Genomic DNA, 19380 nt, shown 5'->3' on the forward strand with positions numbered 1-19380 from the left:
TGACTTTCCAATGACATTGGTACACAGTTATTAAGTTCCTGCAATCAGGAAGTTATTTTGGCACAAAACTGTCCTCGTTAGTATAGTGGACAGTATCTCTGCCTGTCACGCAGAAGACCGGGGTTCGATTCCCCGACGGGGAGACTTCTTGTTTCGTACGATGATACCTACATGATTGAGTCAAGTAAACAATGGTCATTAAGAAAATAGACTAGCAGTTGCTGTCTGCCTGCCAAAGAAGCTTCTAAATGCTGCAGCTTAATCAGAGGAAACTCTGATTGAGGGTGGATTTTATACACACAGAAAATGTCATTGAAGAAGTAAAAAGAGCAGTTATTTAGGACAGCATCTAGAGCATCTCTGGGAGAATCGCTTTTTAATGCCTGCCGTCGCCTCGTCCCAGACACAGACTGACAGCACAGCCCTGAAAGCCACTCACCAACTCGTCTCACCGCCCCGCTGCTCAGAAACTCACCTTTGACTCACCGTCCAGACCCGGAGCCACCCAAAGACCCGGCTCACCGTGCGAACTCGGGGACCCGCTGTTAAGCTCCCCCCTGACCAGCCACCGGAGTGAAAGAGCCAGACCGCAGAAAGCCACTCACCAACCCGGCTCACCGCCCCGCTGCTCAGCAACTCACCTTTGACTCACCCTCTGCCTGCCAAAGAAGCTTCTAAATGCTGCAGCTCCAGGCCCGGAGCCACCCAAAGACCCGGCTCACCGTGCGAACCCGGGGACCCGCTGTTAAGCTCCCCTCCGACCAGCCACCGGAGTGAAAGAGCCAGCCCGCAGAAAGCCACTCACCGACCCGGCTCACCGCCCCGCTGCTCAGCAACTCACCTTTGACTCACCGTCCAGACCCGGAGCCACCCAGAGACACGGCTCACTGTGCGAACCCGGGGACCCGCTGTTAAGCTCCCCCCCCCCCCCACCAGCCACCGGAGTGAAAGAGCCAGCCCGCGGAGTTGGAGGACCAGGGCCCTGGTACCCTAAACACCCAGACGCTCTCGGTAGCATGGACAGCACTCATGGACAGCACTCTGTCAGGTGCCACCACCACAATGTCAGACCACAATAACAGCAGAAGTGGGTTCCATGGTGTAATGGTTAACATCAGCATGAGTCTTTGAGAGCAGCCAGGAGAAAACCTGCAGTATCCATCTTACTGTCAAGAATTGTAGCAGAGTTTTTTACAGGATTTAATTTTTATGCCCGCCATTTTCAAAGCATGTCTGTTTCCGTAGTGTAGTGGTTATCACGTTCGCCTCACACGCGAAAGGTCCCCTGTTCGAAACTGGGCGGAAACATGTATGACTTTGCAATACCATTATTTGGACTTCGAAAACCACTCCAGTCCTCTTCTTGGTGCACAGGACAGGAAGGCCGACCATCTCTTTCTCGCATTGGGTCTCATGCAGAAATTAATTTTGTTGCAGTTCCACAACTGACCAAAAGCCAGTCATTCTCCATTAGCGTACACTAGCTCCACCACCAGACCCCAGCAGCACAGGTTCCGAGAGGGGGTCCCCGGAGGTGCGGGGAACACCGGACCAGCTGGACCAGAGCCTCGCGGCAAACCGAGCCGAGACTTGCGGGGCTTCACCTGCATTCCCGTCGCGCTGAGACCGCGGAGAGCCGAGAATCGCGGACCAATATAAAAGATTAAAAAGAGATGGACACTGACTTTCCAATGACATTGGTACACAGTTATTAAGTTCCTGCAATCAGGAAGTTATTTTGGCACAAAACTGTCCTCGTTAGTATAGTGGACAGTATCTCTGCCTGTCACGCAGAAGACCGGGGTTCGATTCCCCGACGGGGAGTCTTCTTGTTTCGTACGATGATACCTACATGATTGAGTCAAGTAAACAATGGTCATTAAGAAAATAGACTAGCAGTTGCTGTATGCCTGCCAAAGAAGCTTCTAAATGCTGCAGCTTGATCAGAGGAAACTCTGATTGAGGGTGGATTTTATACACACAGAAAATGTCATTGAAGAAGTAAAAAGAGCAGTTATTTAGGACAGCATCTAGAGCATCTCTGGGAGAATCGCTTTTTAATGCCCGCCGTCGCCTCGTCCCAGACACAGACTGACAGCTCAGCCCTGAAAGCCACTCACCAACTCGTCTCACCGCCCCGCTGCTCAGAAACTCACCTTTGACTCACCGTCCAGGCCCGGAGCCACCCAAAGACCCGGCTCACCGTGCGAACCCGGGGACCCGCTGTTAAGCTCCCCCCTGACCAGCCACCGGAGTGAAAGAGCCAGCCCGCAGAAAGCCACTCACCAACCCGGCTCACCGCCCCGCTGCTCAGCAACTTACCTTTGACTCACCCTCTGCCTGCCAAAGAAGCTTCTAAATGCTGCAGCTCCAGGCCCGGAGCCACCCAAAGACCCGGCTCACCGTGCGAACCCGGGGACCCGCTGTTAAGCTCCCCTCCGACCAGCCACCGGAGTGAAAGAGCCAGCCCGCAGAAAGCCACTCACCGACCCGGCTCACCGCCCCGCTGCTCAGCAACTCACCTTTGACTCACCGTCCAGACCCGGAGCCACCCAGAGACACGGCTCACCGTGCGAACCCGGGGACCCGCTGTTAAGCTCCCCCCCCCCCACCAGCCACCGGAGTGAAAGAGCCAGCCCGCGGAGTTGGAGGACCAGGGCCCTGGTACCCTAAACACCCAGACGCTCTCGGTAGCATGGACAGCACTCATGGACAGCACTCTGTCAGGTGCCACCACCACAATGTCAGACCACAATAACAGCAGAAGTGGGTTCCATGGTGTAATGGTTAACATCAGCATGAGTCTTTGAGAGCAGCCAGGAGAAAACCTGCAGTATCCATCTTACTGTCAAGAATTGTAGCAGAGTTTTTTACAGGATTTTATTTTTATGCCCGCCATTTTCAAAGCATGTCTGTTTCCGTAGTGTAGTGGTTATCACGTTCGCCTCACACGCGAAAGGTCCCCTGTTCGAAACTGGGCGGAAACATGTATGACTTTGCAATACCATTATTTGGACTTGGAAAACCACTCCAGTCCTCTTCTTGGTGCACAGGACAGGAAGGCCGACCATCTCTTTCTCGCATTGGGTCTCATGCAGAAATTAATTTTGTTGCAGTTCCACAACTGACCAAAAGCCAGTCATTTTCCATTAGCGTACACTAGCTCCACCACCAGACCCCAGCAGCAGAGGTTCCGAGAGGGGGTCCCCGGAGGTGCGGGGAACACCGGACCAGCTGGACCAGAGCCTCGCGGCAAACCGAGCCGAGACTTGCGGGGCTTCACCTGCATTCCCGTCGCGCTGAGACCGCGGAGAGCCGAGAATCGCGGACCAATATAAAAGATTAAAAAGAGATGGACACTGACTTTCCAATGACATTGGTACACAGTTATTAAGTTCCTGCAATCAGGAAGTTATTTTGGCACAAAACTGTCCTCGTTAGTATAGTGGACAGTATCTCTGCCTGTCACGCAGAAGACCGGGGTTCGATTCCCCGACGGGGAGTCTTCTTGTTTCGTACGATGATACCTACATGATTGAGTCAAGTAAACAATGGTCATTAAGAAAATAGACTAGCAGTTGCTGTATGCCTGCCAAAGAAGCTTCTAAATGCTGCAGCTTGATCAGAGGAAACTCTGATTGAGGGTGGATTTTATACACACAGAAAATGTCATTGAAGAAGTAAAAAGAGCAGTTATTTAGGACAGCATCTAGAGCATCTCTGGGAGAATCGCTTTTTAATGCCCGCCGTCGCCTCGTCCCAGACACAGACTGACAGCACGGCCCTGAAAGCCACTCACCAACCCGGCTCACCGCCCCGCTGCTCAGAAACTCACCTTTGACTCACCGTCCAGACCCGGAGCCACCCAAAGACCCGGCTCACCGTGCAAACCCGGGGACCCGCTGTTAAGCTCCCCTCCGACCAGCCACCGGAGTGAAAGAGCCAGACCGCAGAAAGCCACTCACCAACCCGGCTCACCGCCCCGCTGCTCAGCAACTCACCTTTGACTCACCGTCCAGACCCGGAGCCACCCAGAGACCCGGCTCACCGGCGAACCCGGGGACCCGCTGTTAAGCCCCCCCCCCACCAGCCACCGGAGTGAAAGAGCCAGCCCGCGGAGCTGGAGGACCAGGGCCCTGGTACCCTAAACACCCAGACGCTCTCGGTAGCATGGACAGCACTCATGGACAGCACTCTGTCAGGTGCCACCACCACAATGTCAGACCACAATAACAGCAGAAGTGGGTTCCATGGTGTAATGGTTAACATCAGCATGAGTCTTTGAGAGCAGCCAGGAGAAAACCTGCAGTATCCATCTTACTGTCAAGAATTGTAGCAGAGTTTTTTACAGGATTTTATTTTGATGCCCGCCATTTTCAAGGCATGTCTGTTTCCGTAGTGTAGTGGTTATCACGTTCGCCTCACACGCGAAAGGTCCCCTGTTCGAAACTGGGCGGAAACATGTATGACTTGGCAATACCATTATTTGGACTTGGAAAACCACTCCAGTCCTCTTCTTGGTGCACAGGATAGGAAGGCCGACCATCTCTTTCTCGCATTGGGTCTCATGCAGAAATTAATTTTGTTGCAGTACCACAACTGACCAAAAGCCAGTCATTCTCCATTAACGTACACTAGCTCCACCACCAGACCCCAGCAGCAGAGGTTCCGAGAGGGGGTCCCCGGAAGTGCGGGGAACCCCGTACCAGCTGGACCAGAGCCTCGCGGCAAACCGAGCCGAGACTCGGGGGGCTTCACCTGCATTCCCGTCGCGCTGAGACCGCGGAGAGCCGAGAATCGCGGACCAATATAAAAGATTAAAAAGAGATGGACACTGACTTTCCAATGACATTGGTACACAGTTATTAAGTTCCTGCAATCAGGAAGTTATTTTGGCACAAAACTGTCCTCGTTAGTATAGTGGACAGTATCTCTGCCTGTCACGCAGAAGACCGGGGTTCGATTCCCCGACGGGGAGACTTCTTGTTTCGTACGATGATACCTACATGATTGAGTCAAGTAAACAATGGTCATTAAGAAAATAGACTAGCAGTTGCTGTCTGCCTGCCAAAGAAGCTTCTAAATGCTGCTGCTTGATCAGAGGAAACTCTGATTGAGGGTGGATTTTATACACACAGAAAATGTCATTGAAGAAATAAAAAGAGCAGTTATTTAGGACAGCATCTAGAGCATCTGTGGGAGAATCGCTTTTTAATGCCCGCCGTCGCCTCGTCCCAGACACAGACTGACAGCACGGCCCTGAAAGCCACTCACCAACCCGTCTCACCGCCCCGCTGCTCAGAAACTCACCTTTGACTCACCGTCCAGACCCGGAGCCACCCAAAGACCCGGCTCACCGTGCGAACCCGGGGACCCGCTGTTAAGCTCCCCCCTGACCAGCCACCGGAGTGAAAGAGCCAGCCCGCAGAAAGCCACTCACCAACCCGGCTCACCGCCCCGCTGCTCAGCAACTCACCTTTGACTCACCGTCCAGACCCGGAGCCACCCAGAGACCCGGCTCACCGTGCGAACCCGGGGACCCGCTTTTAAGCCCCCCCGCCCACCAGCCACCGGAGTGAAAGAGCCAGCCCGCGGAGCTGGAGGACCAGGGCCCTGGTACCCTAAACACCCAGACGCTCTCGGTAGCATGGACAGCACTCATGGACAGCACTCTGTCAGGTGCCACCACCACAATGTCAGACCACAATAACAGCAGAAGTGGGTTCCATGGTGTAATGGTTAACATCAGCATGAGTCTTTGAGAGCAGCCAGGAGAAAACCTGCAGTATCCATCTTACTGTCAAGAATTGTAGCAGAGTTTTTTACAGGATTTTATTTTGATGCCCGCCATTTTCAAGGCATGTCTGTTTCCGTAGTGTAGTGGTTATCATGTTCGCCTCACACGCGAAAGGTCCCCTGTTCGAAACTGGGCGGAAACATGTATGACTTTGCAATACCATTATTTGGACTTGGAAAACCACTCCAGTACTCTTCTTGGTGCACAGGACAGGAAGGCCGACCATCTCTTTCTCGCATTGGGTCTCATGCAGAAATTAATTTTGTTGCAGTACCACAACTGACCAAAAGCCAGTCATTCTCCATTAACGTACACTAGCTCCACCACCAGACCCCAGCAGCACAGGTTCCGAGAGGGGGTCCCCGGAGGTGCGGGGAACACCGGACCAGCTGGACCAGAGCCTCGCGGCAAACCGAGCCGAGACTTGCGGGGCTTCACCTGCATTCCCGTCGCGCTGAGACCGCGGAGAGCCGAGAATCGCGGACCAATATAAAAGATTAAAAAGAGATGGACACTGACTTTCCAATGACATTGGTACACAGTTATTAAGTTCCTGCAATCAGGAAGTTATTTTGGCACAAAACTGTCCTCGTTAGTATAGTGGACAGTATCTCTGCCTGTCACACAGAAGACCGGGGTTCGATTCCCCGACGGGGAGTCTTCTTGTTTCGTACGATGATACCTACATGATTGAGTCAAGTAAACAATGGTCATTAAGAAAATAGACTAGCAGTTGCTGTATGCCTGCCAAAGAAGCTTCTAAATGCTGCAGCTTGATCAGAGGAAACTCTGATTGAGGGTGGATTTTATACACACAGAAAATGTCATTGAAGAAGTAAAAAGAGCAGTTATTTAGGACAGCATCTAGAGCATCTCTGGGAGAATCGCTTTTTAATGCCCGCCGTCGCCTCGTCCCAGACACAGACTGACAGCACAGCCCTGAAAGCCACTCACCAACTCGTCTCACCGCCCCGCTGCTCAGAAACTCACCTTTGACTCACCGTCCAGGCCCGGAGCCACCCAAAGACCCGGCTCACCGTGCGAACCCGGGGACCCGCTGTTAAGCTCCCCCCTGACCAGCCACCGGAGTGAAAGAGCCAGCCCGCAGAAAGCCACTCACCAACCCGGCTCACCGCCCCGCTGCTCAGCAACTTACCTTTGACTCACCCTCTGCCTGCCAAAGAAGCTTCTAAATGCTGCAGCTCCAGGCCCGGAGCCACCCAAAGACCCGGCTCACCGTGCGAACCCGGGGACCCGCTGTTAAGCTCCCCTCCGACCAGCCACCGGAGTGAAAGAGCCAGCCCGCAGAAAGCCACTCACCGACCCGGCTCACCGCCCCGCTGCTCAGCAACTCACCTTTGACTCACCGTCCAGACCCGGAGCCACCCAGAGACACGGCTCACCGTGCGAACCCGGGGACCCGCTGTTAAGCTCCCCCCCCCCCCACCAGCCACCGGAGTGAAAGAGCCAGCCCGCGGAGTTGGAGGACCAGGGCCCTGGTACCCTAAACACCCAGACGCTCTCGGTAGCATGGACAGCACTCATGGACAGCACTCTGTCAGGTGCCACCACCACAATGTCAGACCACAATAACAGCAGAAGTGGGTTCCATGGTGTAATGGTTAACATCAGCATGAGTCTTTGAGAGCAGCCAGGAGAAAACCTGCAGTATCCATCTTACTGTCAAGAATTGTAGCAGAGTTTTTTACAGGATTTTATTTTTATGCCCGCCATTTTCAAAGCATGTCTGTTTCCGTAGTGTAGTGGTTATCACGTTCGCCTCACACGCGAAAGGTCCCCTGTTCGAAACTGGGCGGAAACATGTATGACTTTGCAATACCATTATTTGGACTTGGAAAACCACTCCAGTCCTCTTCTTGGTGCACAGGACAGGAAGGCCGACCATCTCTTTCTCGCATTGGGTCTCATGCAGAAATTAATTTTGTTGCAGTTCCACAACTGACCAAAAGCCAGTCATTTTCCATTAGCGTACACTAGCTCCACCACCAGACCCCAGCAGCAGAGGTTCCGAGAGGGGGTCCCCGGAGGTGCGGGGAACACCGGACCAGCTGGACCAGAGCCTCGCGGCAAACCGAGCCGAGACTTGCGGGGCTTCACCTGCATTCCCGTCGCGCTGAGACCGCGGAGAGCCGAGAATCGCGGACCAATATAAAAGATTAAAAAGAGATGGACACTGACTTTCCAATGACATTGGTACACAGTTATTAAGTTCCTGCAATCAGGAAGTTATTTTGGCACAAAACTGTCCTCGTTAGTATAGTGGACAGTGTCTCTGCCTGTCACGCAGAAGACCGGGGTTCGATTCCCCGACGGGGAGTCTTCTTGTTTCGTACGATGATACCTACATGATTGAGTCAAGTAAACAATGGTCATTAAGAAAATAGACTAGCAGTTGCTGTATGCCTGCCAAAGAAGCTTCTAAATGCTGCAGCTTGATCAGAGGAAACTCTGATTGAGGGTGGATTTTATACACACAGAAAATGTCATTGAAGAAGTAAAAAGAGCAGTTATTTAGGACAGCATCTAGAGCATCTCTGGGAGAATCGCTTTTTAATGCCCGCCGTCGCCTCGTCCCAGACACAGACTGACAGCACGGCCCTGAAAGCCACTCACCAACCCGGCTCACCGCCCCGCTGCTCAGAAACTCACCTTTGACTCACCGTCCAGACCCGGAGCCACCCAAAGACCCGGCTCACCGTGCAAACCCGGGGACCCGCTGTTAAGCTCCCCTCCGACCAGCCACCGGAGTGAAAGAGCCAGACCGCAGAAAGCCACTCACCAACCCGGCTCACCGCCCCGCTGCTCAGCAACTCACCTTTGACTCACCGTCCAGACCCGGAGCCACCCAGAGACCCGGCTCACCGGCGAACCCGGGGACCCGCTGTTAAGCCCCCCCCCCACCAGCCACCGGAGTGAAAGAGCCAGCCCGCGGAGCTGGAGGACCAGGGCCCTGGTACCCTAAACACCCAGACGCTCTCGGTAGCATGGACAGCACTCATGGACAGCACTCTGTCAGGTGCCACCACCACAATGTCAGACCACAATAACAGCAGAAGTGGGTTCCATGGTGTAATGGTTAACATCAGCATGAGTCTTTGAGAGCAGCCAGGAGAAAACCTGCAGTATCCATCTTACTGTCAAGAATTGTAGCAGAGTTTTTTACAGGATTTTATTTTGATGCCCGCCATTTTCAAGGCATGTCTGTTTCCGTAGTGTAGTGGTTATCACGTTCGCCTCACACGCGAAAGGTCCCCTGTTCGAAACTGGGCGGAAACATGTATGACTTTGCAATACCATTATTTGGACTTGGAAAACCACTCCAGTCCTCTTCTTGGTGCACAGGATAGGAAGGCCGACCATCTCTTTCTCGCATTGGGTCTCATGCAGAAATTAATTTTGTTGCAGTACCACAACTGACCAAAAGCCAGTCATTCTCCATTAACGTACACTAGCTCCACCACCAGACCCCAGCAGCAGAGGTTCCGAGAGGGGGTCCCCGGAAGTGCGGGGAACCCCGTACCAGCTGGACCAGAGCCTCGCGGCAAACCGAGCCGAGACTCGGGGGGCTTCACCTGCATTCCCGTCGCGCTGAGACCGCGGAGAGCCGAGAATCGCGGACCAATATAAAAGATTAAAAAGAGATGGACACTGACTTTCCAATGACATTGGTACACAGTTATTAAGTTCCTGCAATCAGGAAGTTATTTTGGCACAAAACTGTCCTCGTTAGTATAGTGGACAGTATCTCTGCCTGTCACGCAGAAGACCGGGGTTCGATTCCCCGACGGGGAGACTTCTTGTTTCGTACGATGATACCTACATGATTGAGTCAAGTAAACAATGGTCATTAAGAAAATAGACTAGCAGTTGCTGTCTGCCTGCCAAAGAAGCTTCTAAATGCTGCTGCTTGATCAGAGGAAACTCTGATTGAGGGTGGATTTTATACACACAGAAAATGTCATTGAAGAAATAAAAAGAGCAGTTATTTAGGACAGCATCTAGAGCATCTGTGGGAGAATCGCTTTTTAATGCCCGCCGTCGCCTCGTCCCAGACACAGACTGACAGCACGGCCCTGAAAGCCACTCACCAACCCGTCTCACCGCCCCGCTGCTCAGAAACTCACCTTTGACTCACCGTCCAGACCCGGAGCCACCCAAAGACCCGGCTCACCGTGCGAACCCGGGGACCCGCTGTTAAGCTCCCCCCCGACCAGCCACCGGAGTGAAAGAGCCAGCCCGCAGAAAGCCACTCACCAACCCGGCTCACCGCCCCGCTGCTCAGCAACTCACCTTTGACTCACCGTCCAGACCCGGAGCCACCCAGAGACCCGGCTCACCGTGCGAACCCGGGGACCCGCTTTTAAGCCCCCCCGCCCACCAGCCACCGGAGTGAAAGAGCCAGCCCGCGGAGCTGGAGGACCAGGGCCCTGGTACCCTAAACACCCAGACGCTCTCGGTAGCATGGACAGCACTCATGGACAGCACTCTGTCAGGTGCCACCACCACAATGTCAGACCACAATAACAGCAGAAGTGGGTTCCATGGTGTAATGGTTAACATCAGCATGAGTCTTTGAGAGCAGCCAGGAGAAAACCTGCAGTATCCATCTTACTGTCAAGAATTGTAGCAGAGTTTTTTACAGGATTTTATTTTGATGCCCGCCATTTTCAAGGCATGTCTGTTTCCGTAGTGTAGTGGTTATCACGTTCGCCTCACACGCGAAAGGTCCCCTGTTCGAAACTGGGCGGAAACATGTATGACTTTGCAATACCATTATTTGGACTTGGAAAACCACTCCAGTCCTCTTCTTGGTGCACAGGACAGGAAGGCCGACCATCTCTTTCTCGCATTGGGTCTCATGCAGAAATTAATTATGTTGCAGTTCCACAACTGACCAAAAGCCAGTCATTCTCCATTAACGTACACTAGCTCCACCACCAGACCCCAGCAGCAGAGGTTCCGAGAGGGGGTCCCCGGAGGTGCGGGGAACCCCGGACCAGCTGGACCAGAGCCTCGCGGCAAACCGAGCCGAGACTCGGGGGGCTTCACCTGCATTCCCGTCGCGCTGAGACCGCGGAGAGCCGAGAATCGCGGACCAATATAAAAGATTAAAAAGAGATGGACACTGACTTTCCAATGACATTGGTACACAGTTATTAAGTTCCTGCAATCAGGAAGTTATTTTGGCACAAAACTGTCCTCGTTAGTATAGTGGACAGTATCTCTGCCTGTCACGTAGAAGACCGGGGTTCGATTCCCCGACTGGGAGACTTCTTGTTTCGTACGATGATACCTACATGATTGAGTCAAGTAAACAATGGTCATTAAGAAAATAGACTAGCAGTTGCTGTCTGCCTGCCAAAGAAGCTTCTAAATGCTGCAGCTTGATCAGAGGAAACTCTGATTGAGGGTGGATTTTATACACACAGAAAATGTCATTGAAGAAGTAAAAAGAGCAGTTATTTAGGACAGCATCTAGAGCATCTCTGGGAGAATCGCTTTTTAATGCCCGCCGTCGCCTCGTCCCAGACACAGACTGACAGCACGGCCCTGAAAGCCACTCACCAACCCGGCTCACCGCCCCGCTGCTCAGAAACTCACCTTTGACTCACCGTCCAGACCCGGAGCCACCCAAAGACCCGGCTCACCGTGCAAACCCGGGGACCCGCTGTTAAGCTCCCCCCCGACCAGCCACCGGAGTGAAAGAGCCAGACCGCAGAAAGCCACTCACCAACCCGGCTCACCGCCCCGCTGCTCAGCAACTCACCTTTGACTCACCGTCCAGACCCGGAGCCACCCAGAGACCCGGCTCACCGGCGAACCCGGGGACCCGCTGTTAAGCCCCCCCCCCACCAGCCACCGGAGTGAAAGAGCCAGCCCGCGGAGCTGGAGGACCAGGGCCCTGGTACCCTAAACACCCAGACGCTCTCGGTAGCATGGACAGCACTCATGGACAGCACTCTGTCAGGTGCCACCACCACAATGTCAGACCACAATAACAGCAGAAGTGGGTTCCATGGTGTAATGGTTAACATCAGCATGTGTCTTTGAGAGCAGCCAGGAGAAAACCTGCAGTATCCATCTTACTGTCAAGAATTGTAGCAGAGTTTTTTACAGGATTTTATTTTGATGCCCGCCATTTTCAAGGCATGTCTGTTTCCGTAGTGTAGTGGTTATCACGTTCGCCTCACACGCGAAAGGTCCCCTGTTCGAAACTGGGCGGAAACATGTATGACTTTGCAATACCATTATTTGGACTTGGAAAACCACTCCAGTCCTCTTCTTGGTGCACAGGACAGGAAGGCCGACCATCTCTTTCTCGCATTGGGTCTCATGCAGAAATTAATTTTGTTGCAGTACCACAACTGACCAAAAGCCAGTCATTCTCCATTAACGTACACTAGCTCCACCACCAGACCCCAGCAGCAGAGGTTCCGAGAGGGGGTCCCCGGAGGTGCGGGGAACCCCGGACCAGCTGGACCAGAGCCTCGCGGCAAACCGAGCCGAGACTCGGGGGGCTTCACCTGCATTCCCGTCGCGCTGAGACCGCGGAGAGCCAAGAATCGCGGACCGATATAAAAGTTTAAAAGGAGATGAACACTGACTTTCCAATGACATTGGTACACAGTTATTAAGTTCCTGCAATCAGGAAGTTATTTTGGCACAAAACTGTCCTCGTTAGTATAGTGGACAGTATCTCTGCCTGTCACGTAGAAGACCGGGGTTCGATTCCCCGACGGGGAGACTTCTTGTTTCGTACGATGATACCTACATGATTGAGTCAAGTAAACAATGGTCATTAAGAAAATAGACTAGCAGTTGCTGTCTGCCTGCCAAAGAAGCTTCTAAATGCTGCAGCTTGATCAGAGGAAACTCTGATTGAGGGTGGATTTTATACACACAGAAAATGTCATTGAAGAAGTAAAAAGAGCAGTTATTTAGGACAGCATCTAGAGCATCTCTGGGAGAATCGCTTTTTTAATGCCCGCCGTCGCCTCGTCCCAGACACAGACTGACAGCACGGCCCTGAAAGCCACTCACCAACCCGGCTCACCGCCCCGCTGCTCAGAAACTCACCTTTGACTCACCGTCCAGACCCGGAGCCACCCAAAGACCCGGCTCACCGTGCAAACCCGGGGACCCGCTGTTAAGCTCCCCCCCGACCAGCCACCGGAGTGAAAGAGCCAGACCGCAGAAAGCCACTCACCAACCCGGCTCACCGCCCCGCTGCTCAGCAACTCACCTTTGACTCACCGTCCAGACCCGGAGCCACCCAGAGACCCGGCTCACCGGCGAACCCGGGGACCCGCTGTTAAGCCCCCCCCCCACCAGCCACCGGAGTGAAAGAGCCAGCCCGCGGAGCTGGAGGACCAGGGCCCTGGTACCCTAAACACCCAGACGCTCTCGGTAGCATGGACAGCACTCATGGACAGCACTCTGTCAGGTGCCACCACCACAATGTCAGACCACAATAACAGCAGAAGTGGGTTCCATGGTGTAATGGTTAACATCAGCATGAGTCTTTGAGAGCAGCCAGGAGAAAACCTGCAGTATCCATCTTACTGTCAAGAATTGTAGCAGAGTTTTTTACAGGATTTTATTTTGATGCCCGCCATTTTCAAGGCATGTCTGTTTCCGTAGTGTAGTGGTTATCACGTTCGCCTCACACGCGAAAGGTCCCCTGTTCGAAACTGGGCGGAAACATGTATGACTTTGCAATACCATTATTTGGACTTGGAAAACCACTCCAGTCCTCTTCTTGGTGCACAGGACAGGAAGGCCGACCATCTCTTTCTCGCATTGGGTCTCATGCAGAAATTAATTTTGTTGCAGTACCACAACTGACCAAAAGCCAGTCATTCTCCATTAACGTACACTAGCTCCACCACCAGACCCCAGCAGCAGAGGTTCCGAGAGGGGGTCCCCGGAGGTGCGGGGAACCCCGGACCAGCTGGACCAGAGCCTCGCGGCAAACCGAGCCGAGACTTGCGGGGCTTCACCTGCATTCCCGTCGCGCTGAGACCGCGGAGAGCCGAGAATCGCGGACCAATATAAAAGATTAAAAAGAGATGGACACTGACTTTCCAATGACATTGGTACACAGTTATTAAGTTCCTGCAATCAGGAAGTTATTTTGGCACAAAACTGTCCTCGTTAGTATAGTGGACAGTATCTCTGCCTGTCACGCAGAAGACCGGGGTTCGATTCCCCGACGGGGAGTCTTCTTGTTTCGTACGATGATACCTACATGATTGAGTCAAGTAAACAATGGTCATTAAGAAAATAGACTAGCAGTTGCTGTATGCCTGCCAAAGAAGCTTCTAAATGCTGCAGCTTGATCAGAGGAAACTCTGATTGAGGGTGGATTTTATACACACAGAAAATGTCATTGAAGAAGTAAAAAGAGCAGTTATTTAGGACAGCATCTAGAGCATCTCTGGGAGAATCGCTTTTTAATGCCCGCCGTCGCCTCGTCCCAGACACAGACTGACAGCACGGCCCTGAAAGCCACTCACCAACCCGGCTCACCGCCCCGCTGCTCAGAAACTCACCTTTGACTCACCGTCCAGACCCGGAGCCACCCAAAGACCCGGCTCACCGTGCGAACCCGGGGACCCGCTGTTAAGCTCCCCCCTGACCAGCCACCGGAGTGAAAGAGCCAGCCCGCTGAAAGCCACTCACCGACCCGGCTCACCGCCCCGCTGCTCAGCAACTCACCTTTGACTCACCGTCCAGACCCGGAGCCACCCAGAGACACGGTTCACCGTGCGAACCCGGGGACCCGCTGTTAAGCTCCCCCCCCCCACCAGCCACCGGAGTGAAAGAGCCAGCCCGCGGAGCTGGAGGACCAGGGCCCTGGTACCCTAAACACCCAGACGCTCTCGGTAGCATGGACAGCACTCATGGACAGCACTCTGTCAGGTGCCACCACCACAATGTCAGACCACAATAACAGCAGAAGTGGGTTCCATGGTGTAATGGTTAACATCAGCATGAGTCTTTGAGAGCAGCCAGGAGAAAACCTGCAGTATCCATCTTACTGTCAAGAATTGTAGCAGAGTTTTTTACAGGATTTTATTTTTATGCCCGCCATTTTCAAAGCATGTCTGTTTCCGTAGTGTAGTGGTTATCACGTTCGCCTCACACGCGAAAGTTCCCCTGATCGAAACTGGGCGGAAACATGTATGACTTTGCAATAACATTATTTGGACTTGGAAAACCACTCCAGTCCTCTTCTTGTTGCACAGGACAGGAAGGCCGACCATCTCTTTCTCGCATTGGGTCTCATGCAGAAATTAATTTTGTTGCAGTTCCACAACTGACCAAAAGCCAGTCATTCTCCATTAGCGTACACTAGCTCCACCACCAGACCCCAGCAGCAGAGGTTCCGAGAGGGGGTCCCCGGAGGTGCGGGGAACCCCGGACCAGCTGGACCAGAGCCTCGCGGCAAACCGAGCCGAGACTCGCGGGGCTTCACCTGCATTCCTGTCGCGCTGAGACCGCGGAGAGCCGAGAATCGCGGACCAATATAAAAGATTAAAAAGAGATGGACACTGACTTTCCAATGACATTGGTACACAGTTATTAAGTTCCTGCAATCAGGAAGTTATTTTGGCACAAAACTGTCCTCGTTAGTATAGTGGACAGTATCTCTGCCTGTCACGCAGAAGACCGGGGTTCGATTCCCCGACGGGGAGACTTCTTGTTTCGTACGATGATACCTACATGATTGAGTCAAGTAAACAATGGTCATTAAGAAAATAGACTAGCAGTTGCTGTCTGCCTGCCAAAGAAGCTTCTAAATGCTGCAGCTTGATCAGAGGAAACTCTGATTGAGGGTGGATTTTATACACACAGAAAATGTCATTGAAGAAGTAAAAAGAGCAGTTATTTAGGACAGCATCTAGAGCATCTCTGGGAGAATCGCTTTTTAATGCCCGCCGTCGCCTCGTCCCAGACACAGACTGACAGCACAGCCCTGAAAGCCACTCACCAACTCGTCTCACCGCCCCGCTGCTCAGAAACTCACCTTTGACTCACCGTCCAGACCCGGAGCCACCCAAAGACCCGGCTCACCGTGCGAACCCGGGGACCCGCTGTTAAGCTCCCCCCTGACCAGCCACCGGAGTGAAAGAGCCAGCCCGCAGAAAGCCACTCACCAACCCGGCTCACCGCCCCGCTGCTCAGCAACTCACCTTTGACTCACCCTCTGCCTGCCAAAGAAGCTTCTAAATGCTGCAGCTCCAGGCCCGGAGCCACCCAAAGACCCGGCTCACCGTGCGAACCCGGGGACCCGCTGTTAAGCTCCCCTCCGACCAGCCACCGGAGTGAAAGAGCCAGCCCGCAGAAAGCCACTCACCGACCCGGCTCACCGCCCCGCTGCTCAGCAACTCACCTTTGACTCACCGTCCAGACCCGGAGCCACCCAGAGACCCGGCTAACCGGCGAACCCGGGGACCCGCTGTTAAGCCCCCCCCCCACCAGCCACCGGAGTGAAAGAGCCAGCCCGCGGAGCTGGAGGACCAGGGCCCTGGTACCCTAAACACCCAGACGCTCTCGGTAGCATGGACAGCACTCATGGACAGCACTCTGTCAGGTGCCACCACCACAATGTCAGACCACAATAACAGCAGAAGTGGGTTCCATGGTGTAATGGTTAACATCAGCATGAGTCTTTGAGAGCAGCCAGGAGAAAACCTGCAGTATCCATCTTACTGTCAAGAATTGTAGCAGAGTTTTTTACAGGATTTTATTTTGATGCCCGCCATTTTCAAGGCATGTCTGTTTCAGTAGTGTAGTGGTTATCACGTTCGCCTCACACGCGAAAGGTCCCCTGTTCGAAACTGGGCGGAAACATGTATGACTTTGCAATACCATTATTTGGACTTGGAAAACCACTCCAGTCCTCTTCTTGGTGCACAGGACAGGAAGGCCGACCATCTCTTTCTCGCATTGGGTCTCATGCAGAAATTAATTTTGTTGCAGTACCACAACTGACCAAAAGCCAGTCATTCTCCATTAACGTACACTAGCTCCACCACCAGACCCCAGCAGCAGAGGTTCCGAGAGGGGGTCCCCGGAGGTGCGGGGAACCCCGGACCAGCTGGACCAGAGCCTCGCGGCAAACCGAGCCGAGACTTGCGGGGCTTCACCTGCATTCCCGTCGCGCTGAGACCGCGGAGAGCCGAGAATCGCGGACCAATATAAAAGATTAAAAAGAGATGGACACTGACTTTCCAATGACATTGGTACACAGTTATTAAGTTCCTGCAATCAGGAAGTTATTTTGGAACAAAACTGTCCTCGTTAGTATAGTGGACAGTATCTCTGCCTGTCACGCAGAAGACCGGGGTTCGATTCCCCGACGGGGAGTCTTCTTGTTTCGTACGATGATACCTACATGATTGAGTCAAGTAAACAATGGTCATTAAGAAAATAGACTAGCAGTTGCTGTATGCCTGCCAAAGAAGCTTCTAAATGCTGCAGCTTGATCAGAGGAAACTCTGATTGAGGGTGGATTTTATACACACAGAAAATGTCATTGAAGAAGTAAAAAGAGCAGTTATTTAGGACAGCATCTAGAGCATCTCTGGGAGAATCGCTTTTTAATGCCCGCCGTCGCCTCGTCCCAGACACAGACTGACAGCACGGCCCTGAAAGCCACTCACCAACCCGGCTCACCGCCCCGCTGCTCAGAAACTCACCTTTGACTCACCGTCCAGACCCGGGGCCACCCAAAGACCCGGCTCACCGTGCGAACCCGGGGACCCGCTGTTAAGCTCCCCTCCGACCAGCCACCGGAGTGAAAGAGCCAGCCCGCAGAAAGCCACTCACCGACCCGGCTCACCGCCCCGCTGCTCAGCAACTCACCTTTGACTCACCGTCCAGACCCGGAGCCACCCAGAGACACGGCTCACCGTGCGAACCCGGGGACCCGCTGTTAAGCTCCCCCCCCCCACCAGCCACCGGAGTGAAAGAGCCAGCCCGCGGAGCTGGAGGACCAGGGCCCTGGTACCCTAAACACCCAGACGCTCTCGGTAGCATGGACAGCACTCATGGACAGCACTCTGTCAGGTGCCACCACCACAATGTCAGACCACAATAACAGCAGAAGTGGGTTCCATGGTGTAATGGTTAACATCAGCATGAGTCTTTGAGAGCAGCCAGGAGAAAACCTGCAGTATCCATCTTACTGTCAAGAATTGTAGCAGAGTTTTTTACAGGATTTTATTTTTATGCCCGCCATTTTCAAAGCATGTCTGTTTCTGTAGTGTAGTGGTTATAAAGTTCGCCTCACACGCGAAAGGTCCCCTGTTCGAAACTGGGCGGAAACATGTATGACTTTGCAATAACATTATTTGGACTTGGAAAAACACTCCAGTCCTCTTCTTGTTGCACAGGACAGGAAGGCCGACCATCTCTTTCTCGCATTGGGTCTCATGCAGAAATTAATTTTGTTGCAGTTCCACAGCTGACCAAAAGCCAGTCATTCTCCATCAACGTACACTAGCTCCACCACCAGACCCCAGCAGCAGAGGTTCCGAGAGGGGGTCCCCGGAGGTGCGGGGAACCCCGGACCAGCTGGACCAGAGCCTCGCGGCAAACCGAGCCGAGACTTGCGGGGCTTCACCTGCATTCCCGTCGCGCTGAGACCGCGGAGAGCCGAGAATCGCGGACCAATATAAAAGATTAAAAAGAGATGGACACTGACTTTCCAATGACATTGGTACACAGTTATTAAGTTCCTGCAATCAGGAAGTTATTTTGGCACAAAACTGTCCTCGTTAGTATAGTGGACAGTATCTCTGCCTGTCACGCAGAAGACCGGGGTTCGATTCCCCGACGGGGAGTCTTCTTGTTTCGTACGATGATACCTACATGATTGAGTCAAGTAAACAATGGTCATTAAGAAAATAGACTAGCAGTTGCTGTATGCCTGCCAAAGAAGCTTCTAAATGCTGCAGCTTGATCAGAGGAAACTCTGATTGAGGGTGGATTTTATACACACAGAAAATGTCATTGAAGAAGTAAAAAGAGCAGTTATTTAGGACAGCATCTAGAGCATCTCTGGGAGAATCGCTTTTTAATGCCCGCCGTCGCCTCGTCCCAGACACAGACTGACAGCACGGCCCTGAAAGCCACTCACCAACCCGGCTCACCGCCCCGCTGCTCAGAAACTCACCTTTGACTCACCGTCCAGACCCGGAGCCACCCAAAGACCCGGCTCACCGTGCGAACCCGGGGACCCGCTGTTAAGCTCCCCCCTGACCAGCCACCGGAGTGAAAGAGCCAGCCCGCTGAAAGCCACTCACCGACCCGGCTCACCGCCCCGCTGCTCAGCAACTCACCTTTGACTCACCGTCCAGACCCGGAGCCACCCAGAGACACGGTTCACCGTGCGAACCCGGGGACCCGCTGTTAAGCTCCCCCCCCCCACCAGCCACCGGAGTGAAAGAGCCAGCCCGCGGAGCTGGAGGACCAGGGCCCTGGTACCCTAAACACCCAGACGCTCTCGGTAGCATGGACAGCACTCATGGACAGCACTCTGTCAGGTGCCACCA

The 19380-nt window shown here is 53.4% G+C and overlaps 10 non-coding genes across 10 annotated transcripts; all 10 read left to right on the forward strand.

Moving 5' to 3' along the window:
• Positions 1 to 1235: 1235 nt before the first annotated feature.
• trnav-cac (transfer RNA valine (anticodon CAC)) lies at positions 1236 to 1308 on the forward strand. The gene has a single exon. It is a non-coding gene; the product is annotated as a tRNA-Val (tRNA).
• Positions 1309 to 2914: 1606 nt separating this feature from the next.
• Positions 2915 to 2987, forward strand: trnav-cac (transfer RNA valine (anticodon CAC)). The gene has a single exon. It is a non-coding gene; the product is annotated as a tRNA-Val (tRNA).
• A 1402-nt stretch (positions 2988 to 4389) lies between these two features.
• trnav-cac (transfer RNA valine (anticodon CAC)) lies at positions 4390 to 4462 on the forward strand. The gene has a single exon. It is a non-coding gene; the product is annotated as a tRNA-Val (tRNA).
• Positions 4463 to 5866: 1404 nt separating this feature from the next.
• Positions 5867 to 5939, forward strand: trnav-cac (transfer RNA valine (anticodon CAC)). Its single transcript has one exon. It is a non-coding gene; the product is annotated as a tRNA-Val (tRNA).
• Positions 5940 to 7546: 1607 nt separating this feature from the next.
• On the forward strand, positions 7547 to 7619 carry trnav-cac (transfer RNA valine (anticodon CAC)). Its single transcript has one exon. It is a non-coding gene; the product is annotated as a tRNA-Val (tRNA).
• Positions 7620 to 9021: 1402 nt separating this feature from the next.
• Positions 9022 to 9094, forward strand: trnav-cac (transfer RNA valine (anticodon CAC)). Its single transcript has one exon. It is a non-coding gene; the product is annotated as a tRNA-Val (tRNA).
• A 1404-nt stretch (positions 9095 to 10498) lies between these two features.
• Positions 10499 to 10571, forward strand: trnav-cac (transfer RNA valine (anticodon CAC)). Its single transcript has one exon. It is a non-coding gene; the product is annotated as a tRNA-Val (tRNA).
• Positions 10572 to 11973: 1402 nt separating this feature from the next.
• trnav-cac (transfer RNA valine (anticodon CAC)) lies at positions 11974 to 12046 on the forward strand. The gene has a single exon. It is a non-coding gene; the product is annotated as a tRNA-Val (tRNA).
• Positions 12047 to 13449: 1403 nt separating this feature from the next.
• On the forward strand, positions 13450 to 13522 carry trnav-cac (transfer RNA valine (anticodon CAC)). Its single transcript has one exon. It is a non-coding gene; the product is annotated as a tRNA-Val (tRNA).
• Positions 13523 to 16602: 3080 nt separating this feature from the next.
• trnav-cac (transfer RNA valine (anticodon CAC)) lies at positions 16603 to 16675 on the forward strand. Its single transcript has one exon. It is a non-coding gene; the product is annotated as a tRNA-Val (tRNA).
• The last annotated feature ends 2705 nt before the right edge of the window (positions 16676 to 19380 follow it).

This window comes from Cololabis saira, unplaced genomic scaffold (assembly GCF_033807715.1).
Source record: "Cololabis saira isolate AMF1-May2022 unplaced genomic scaffold, fColSai1.1 scf146, whole genome shotgun sequence".
Classification (NCBI taxonomy): domain Eukaryota; kingdom Metazoa; phylum Chordata; class Actinopteri; order Beloniformes; family Belonidae; genus Cololabis; species Cololabis saira.